This window comes from Lolium rigidum, chromosome 7, assembly GCF_022539505.1.
Source record: "Lolium rigidum isolate FL_2022 chromosome 7, APGP_CSIRO_Lrig_0.1, whole genome shotgun sequence".
Lineage (NCBI taxonomy): Eukaryota > Viridiplantae > Streptophyta > Magnoliopsida > Poales > Poaceae > Lolium > Lolium rigidum.
Genome location: NC_061514.1, coordinates 166,452,720 through 166,460,361, shown reverse-complemented (window position 1 = coordinate 166,460,361; position 7,642 = coordinate 166,452,720).

Below are 7,642 nucleotides of genomic sequence, written 5' to 3'. Positions count from 1 at the left end.
CTCCCCTATAATATGATAAGGAATTTATTTTCACAAGAGGCAAATAAGATCCAACTAGAGATAATAATGAACATTAGAATTTGAATTTCTCATGAAGATGACATACCACATAGAGACTAGATAATCTTGCAATATCAATTCTAAGTGATATTCCTCATGTACACACATTGTTAGGATCATGAAATTCCCAAAGGAATATCACTCCCCCAAAATGGGATAGTCCATTAATCGCTCATAAGAGCCATATAAGATACAACAAGATGCAAAGTGGCTCCAACACAAACACAAATACATGGTGTGCAACCCAACATGCATAGACTTGATTTCTCAAGAAAAGCAAAGTAGGAATCACAACATATACAAACACATGTTAGGAACAAAAACTAACACATGCAAAGGGGCGAGTAACTTTCAATATAAATGAGTTGAGCACATGTTACCGCAAGGAGGAACATTGGATATATGATAGTAGCAAGATAATCAAAAGACTTGGCTTGATATAATATAAATGATGAAGATCACTTAATTCTTCATGATGTAGCCAAGTCTCCAATGCCCTCCAACAAGCACCTATTGATCAAGTTTTGGATTGTTGGTCCCCAACTAAGTTGGGTCCTAAGAGGTTAGTCACAATAGGCTTGGAAACCCAAATGGTTCTTTTCTTGACACCACTTTGGGCACCAACAAATTTGGCAAACACATTGCCACCCTCATCCTTACGAAGAGAATAAACATCATCAATGGTGATAGAGTTGGATGAGGTACCAATAGTGCAAAAGGAGGAGATGTGGCCCTTCTCACGGCATATGTAGCAAGTTCTTTTCCTCTCCTTCTTCTCACTAGATTTCTCCACAATGGGAGCATTGGCTTGTATCTTCTTGGGAAGTGGCATTTTTTCAACTTGAGGTTGAATATGAGTTTGAACTTGAGGCCGCTTCCCTTTTTGCTTCTTCTTCAAAGGGCAAGATCTAACATGATGCCCTTCAATTTTGCACTTGAAGCAAACAATCTTGGCCGGGTCTTTGACTTGTAATTGGCCCTTCTTAATCATGTTGTTCTTGGACTTGTTCTTGTTGTTGGAGTTGAATCCAAGTCCACTCTTGTCATTGGGGGATTGTTGCATGATGGCGTGTATTTCACACGTTCGTTGGGCGACCCCAAGAGGAAGGTATGATGCGCACAGCAGCAAGTTTTCCCTCAGAAAGAAACCAAGGTTTATCAAACCAGGAGGAGCCAAGAAGCACGTTGAAGGTTGATGGCGGCGGGATGTAGTGCGGCGCAACACCAGAGATTCCGGCGCCAACGTGGAACCCGCACAACACAACCAAAGTACTTTGCCCCAACGAAACAGGTGAGGTTGTCAATCTCACCGGCTTGCTGTAACAAAGGATTAACCGTATTGTGTGGAAGATGATTGTTTGCAGAGAAAATAGTAAAAACAAGTATTGCAGCAGATTTGTATTTCAAGTATTAAAGAATGGACCGGGGTCCACAGTTCACTAGAGGTGTCTCTCCCATAAGATAAAAGCATGTTGGGTGAACAAATTACAGTCGGGCAATTGACAAATAGAGAGGGCATAACAATGCACATACATGACATGATAAGTATAGTGAGATTTAATTGGGCATTACGATAAAGTACATAGACCGCCATCCAACCGCATCTATGCCTAAAAAGTCCACCTTCGAGGTTATCATCCGAACCCCTCCGAGTATTAAGTTGCAAAGCAACGGACAATTGCATTAAGTATGGTGCGTAATGTAATCAACAACTACATCCTCGGACATAGCGCCAATGTTTTATCCCTAGTGGCAACAGCACAACACAACCTTAGAACTTTCTCGTCACTCGTCCCGAGTGTCAATGCGAGGCATGAACCCACTATCGAGCATAAGTACTCCCTCTTGGAGTTAAAAGTAAAAACTTGGCCAGAGCCTCTACTAGTAACGGAGAGCATGCAAGATCATAAACAACACATGTATAATAACTTGATAATTAACATGACATGGTATTCTCTATCCATCGGATCCCGACAAACACAACATATAGAATTACGAGATAGATGATCTTGATCATGTTAGGCAGCTCACAAGATCCAACAATGAAGCACAATGAGGAGAAGACAACCATCTAGCTACCGCTATGGACCCATAGTCCAGGGGTGAACTACTCACTCATCACTCCGGAGGCGACCATGGCGGTGTAGAGTCCTCCGGGAGATGAATCCCCTCTCCGGCAGGGTGCCGGAGGAGATCTCAGAATCCCCCGAGATGGGATCGGCGGCGGCGGCGTCTCAGTAAGGTTTTCCGTATCGTGGTTTTTCGCATCAGGGGTTTCGCGATGGAGGCTTTAAGTAGGCGGAAGGGCAGAGTCGGGGGCCAGACGAGGGGCCCACACCATAGGTCGGCGCGGCCAAGACCTGGGCCGCGCCGCCCTATGGTTTGGCCACCTCGTGGCCCCACTTCGTATGTTCTTCGGTCTTCTGGAAGCTCCGTGGAAAAATAGGCCCCGGGTCTTTGTTTCGTCCAATTCCGAGAATATTTCGTTACTAGGATTTCTGAAACCAAAAACAGCAGAAAACAAGAACCGGCACTTCGGCATCTTGTTAATAGGTTAGTTCCAGTAAAATGCACGAATATGACATAAAGTGTGCATAAAACATGTAGGTATCATCAATAATATGGCATAGAACATAAGAAATTATCGATACGTCGGAGACGTATCAAGCATCCCCAAGCTTAGTTCTCGCTCGTCCCGAGCGAGTAAAACGATAACAAAGATAATTTCTGAAGTGATATGCCATCATAACCTTGATCATACTATTTGTAAACATATGTAGTGGATGCAGCGATCAAAACAATGGTGATGACATGAGTAAACAAGTGAATCATAAAGCAAAGACTTTTCATGAATAGTACTTCAAGACAAGTATTAATAAGTCTTGCATAAGAGTTAACTCATAAAGCAATAAATCAAAGTAAAGGTATTGAAGCAACACAAAGGAAGATTAAGTTTCAGCGGTTGCTTTCAACTTGTAACATGTATATCTCATGGATAATTGTCAACATAGAGTAATATAACAAGTACAATATGCAAGTATGTAGGAATCAATGCACAGTTCACACAAGTGTTTGCTTCTTGAGGTGGAGAGAAATAGGTGAACCGACTCAACATAAAAGTAAAAAGAATGGTCCTTCAAAGAGGAAAGCATCGATTGCTATATTTGTGCTAGAGCTTTTATTTTGAAAACATGAAACAATTTTGTCAACGGTAGTAATAAAGCATATGAGTTATGTACATTATATCTTACAAGTTGCAAGTCTCATGCATAGTATACTAATAGTGCCCGCACCTTGTCCTAATTAACTTGGACTACCGGATCTTTGCAATGCACATGTTTTGACCAAGTGTCACAATGGGGTACCTCCATGCCGCCTGTACAAAGGTCTAAGGAGAAAGCTCGCATTTTGGATTTCTCGCTTTTGATTATTCTCAACTTAGACATCCATACCGGGACAACATGGACAACAGATAATGGACTCCTCTTTAATGCATAAGCATGTGGCAACAATTATTATTCTCATATGAGATTGAGGATATGTGTCCAAAACTGAAACTTCCACCATGAATCATGGCTTTAGTTAGCGGCCCAAAGTTCTTCTCTAACAATATGCATGCTCCAACCATGAAGGTGGTAGATCTCTCTTGCTTCGGACAAGACGGACATGCATAGCAACTCACATGATATCCAACAAAGAATAGTTGATGGCGTCCCCGAAACATGGTTATCGCTCAACAAGCAACTTAATAAGAGATAAAGTGCATAAGTACATATTCAATACTACAATAGTTTTTAAGCTATTTGTCCCATGAGCTATATATTGCAAAGGTGAATGATGGAATTTTAAAGGTAGCACTCAAGCAATTTACTTTAGAATGGCGGATAAATACCATGTAGTAGGTAGGTATGGTGGACACAAATGGCATAGTGGTTGGCTCAAGTATTTGGGATGCATGAGAAGTATTCCCTCTCGATACAAGGTTTAGGCTAGCAAGGCTATTTGAAACAAACACAAGGATGAACGGTACAGCAAAACTCACATAAAAGACATATGGTAAACATTATAAGACTCCATACCGTCTTCCTTGTTGTTCAAAACTCAATACTAGATGTTATCTAGACTCTAGAGAAACCAAATATGCAAACCAAATTAGCAAGCTCTAAGTATTTCTTCATTAATGGGTGCAAAGTATATGATGCAAGAGCTTAAACATGAGCACAACAATTGCCAAGTATCAAATTATCCAAGACATTTTAGAATTACTACATGTATCATTTTCCAATTCCAACCATATAACAATTTAACGAAGAAGAACTTCGCCATGAATACTATGAGTAGAGCCTAAGGACATATTTGTCCATATGCAACAGCGGAGCGTGTCTCTCTCCCATAAAGTGAATGCTAGGATCCATTTTATTCAAACAAAACAAAAAACAAAAACCAACCGACGCTCCAAGCAAAGTACATAAGATGTGGCCGAATAAAAATATAGTTTCAGGGGAGGAACTCGATAATGTTGTCGATGAAGAAGGGGATGCCTTGGGCATCCCCAAGCTTAGACGCTTGAGTCTTCTTATAATATGCAGGGGTGAACCACCGGGGCATCCCCAAGCTTAGAGCTTTCACTCTCCTTGATCATATTGCATCATACTCCTCTCTTGACCCTTGAAAACTTCCTCCACACCAAACTCGAAACAACTCATTAGAGGGTTAGTGCATAATAAAAATTCACATGTTCAGAGGTGACACAATCATTCTTAACACTTCTGGACATTGCATAAAGCTACTGGACAGGTAATGGAACAAAGAAATCCACCCAACACGGCGAAAGAGGCAATGCGAAATAAAAGGCAGAATCTGTCAAAACAGAACAGTCCGTAAAGACGAATTTTAAAAGGGCACCATACTTGCTCAAATGAAAATGCCCAAATTGAATGAAAGTTGCGTACATATCTGAGGATCACTCACGTAAATTGGCATAATTTTCTGAGTTACCTACAGAGAATTAGACCCAGATTCGTGACAGCAAAGAAATCTGGAACTGCGCAGTAATCCAAATCTAGTATTTACTTTACTATCAAAGACTTTACTTGGCACAATAAAACACAAAACTAAGATAAGGAGAGGTTGCTACAGTAGTAAACAACTTCCAAGACACAAATATAAAACAAAAATACTGGAGTAAAATCATGGGTTGTCTCCCATAAGCGCTTTTCTTTAACGCCTTTCAGCTAGGCGCAGAAAGTGTATCTCAAGTATTATCGAAGGGTGGTGCACCTACAGCGGGGTTTGGAGTTTTCTCAACCATGCATAGTATATTAGATACATAAGTTTCAGCGTCTCCCTTTTCATTAGTCTTGGGCTTGCTACTCTCATCAAACAAATTTTCGGGAACAAGCCAAGCATAGTTATGTTCTAGTGCATCATTCATAGCTAGGAGTTTACATGGTATTGGTGCTTTGATCTCCCCACCATCATTAACATTATTAGTGTACCTTATCCTATCCATATCCATTTTTCAAGGAGACCAACAAAATTAGTATGAGAACCAAGCATATTAAATTTAGCAAAGACCTTTCTAGCTTCTCTTGCTAGACCACCAAATTCTCTAAGAAGTTTTTCTAAAACAAAATCTTCCTTTTCCCCCTCTTCCATATCACCAAGTGTAAGAAACATGTGTTGGATTATAGGATTTAGATTAACAAATTTAGTTTCCAACAGGCGAACTAAAGCAGCAGCAGCAATTTCATAAGTAGGAGAAAGTTCTACCAAGTGTCTATCTTCAAAATCTTCAACGGTACTAACATGGGTGAAAAATTCTTCTATATTGTTCCTCCCAATTATAGACCCTTGTCCTACCGGTATGTTCTTTGCGGTAAAATTAAAAGGAAACATGATGAAATAAGTAAAGTAAATGCAAGTAACTAATTTTTTTGTGTTTTTGATATAGCAGTGTAAGACAAGTAAATAAAGTAAAGCTAGCAACTAATTTTTTTGTGTTTTGATATAAGTGCAGCAAACAAAGTAGTAAATAAAATAAAGCAAGACAAAAACAAAGTAAAGAGATTGAGAAGTGGAGACTCCCCTTGCAGCGTGTCTTGATCTCCCCGGCAACGGCGCCAGAAAAAGAGCTTGATGGCGTGTATTTCACACGTTCGTTGGGCGACCCCAAGAGGAAGGTATGATGCGCACAGCAGCAAGTTTTCCCTCAGCAAGAAACCAAGGTTTATCGAACCAGGAGGAGCCAAGAAGCACGTTGAAGGTTGATGGCGGCGGGATGTAGTGCGGCGCAACACCGGAGATTCCGACGCCAACGTGGAACCCGCACAACACAACCAAAGTACTTTGCCCCAACGAAACGAGTGAGGTTGTCAATCTCACCGGCTTGCTGTAACAAAGGATTAACCGTATTGTGTGGAAGATGATTGTTTGCGAGAGAAAATAGTAAAAACAAGTATTGCAGCAGATTTGTATTTCAGTATTAAAGAATGGACCGGGGTCCACAGTTCACTAGAGGTGTCTCTCCCATAAGATAAAAGCATGTTGGGTGAACAAATTACAGTCGGGCAATTGACAAATAAAGAGGGCATAACAATGCACATACATGACATGATAAGTATAGTGAGATTTAATTGGGAATTACGACAAAGTACATAGACCGCCATCCAACTGCATCTATGCCTAAAAAGTCCACCTTCGAGGTTATCATCCGAACCCCTCCAGTATTAAGTTGCAAAGCAACAGACAATTGCATTAAGTATGGTGCGTAATGTAATCAACAACTACATCATCGGACATAGCGCCAATGTTTTATCCCTAGTGGCAACAGCACAACACAACCTTAGAACTTTCTGTCACTGTCCCAGGTGTCAATGCAGGCATGAACCCACTATCGAGCATAAGTACTCCCTCTTGGAGTTAAAAGTAAAAACTTGGCCAGAGCCTCTACTAGTAACGGAGATCATGCAAGATCATAAACAACACATGTATAATAACTTGATAATTAACATAACATGGTATTCTCTATCCATCGGATCCCGACAAACACAACATATAGAATTACAGATAGATGATCTTGATCATGTTAGGCAGCTCACAAGATCCAACAATGAAGCACAATGAGGAGAAGACAACCATCTAGCTACCGCTATGGACCCATAGTCCAGGGGTGAACTACTCACTCATCACTCCGGAGGCGACCATGGCGGTGTAGAGTCCTCCGGGAGATGAATCCCCTCTCCGGCAGGGTGCCGGAGGAGATCTCCAGAATCCCCCGAGATGGGATCGGCGGCGGCGGCGTCTCGATAAGGTTTTCCGTATCGTGGTTTTTCGCATCAGGGGTTTCGCGACGGAGGCTTTAAGTAGGCGGAAGGGCAGAGTCGGGGGCCAGACGAGGGGCCCACACCATAGGTCGGCGCGGCCAAGACCTGGGCCGCGCCGCCCTATGGTTTGGCCACCTCGTGGCCCCACTTCGTATGTTCTTCGGTCTTCTGGAAGCTCCGTGGAAAAATAGGCCCCTGGGTCTTTGTTTCGTCCAATTCCGAGAATATTTCGTTACTAGGATTTCTGAAACCAAAAA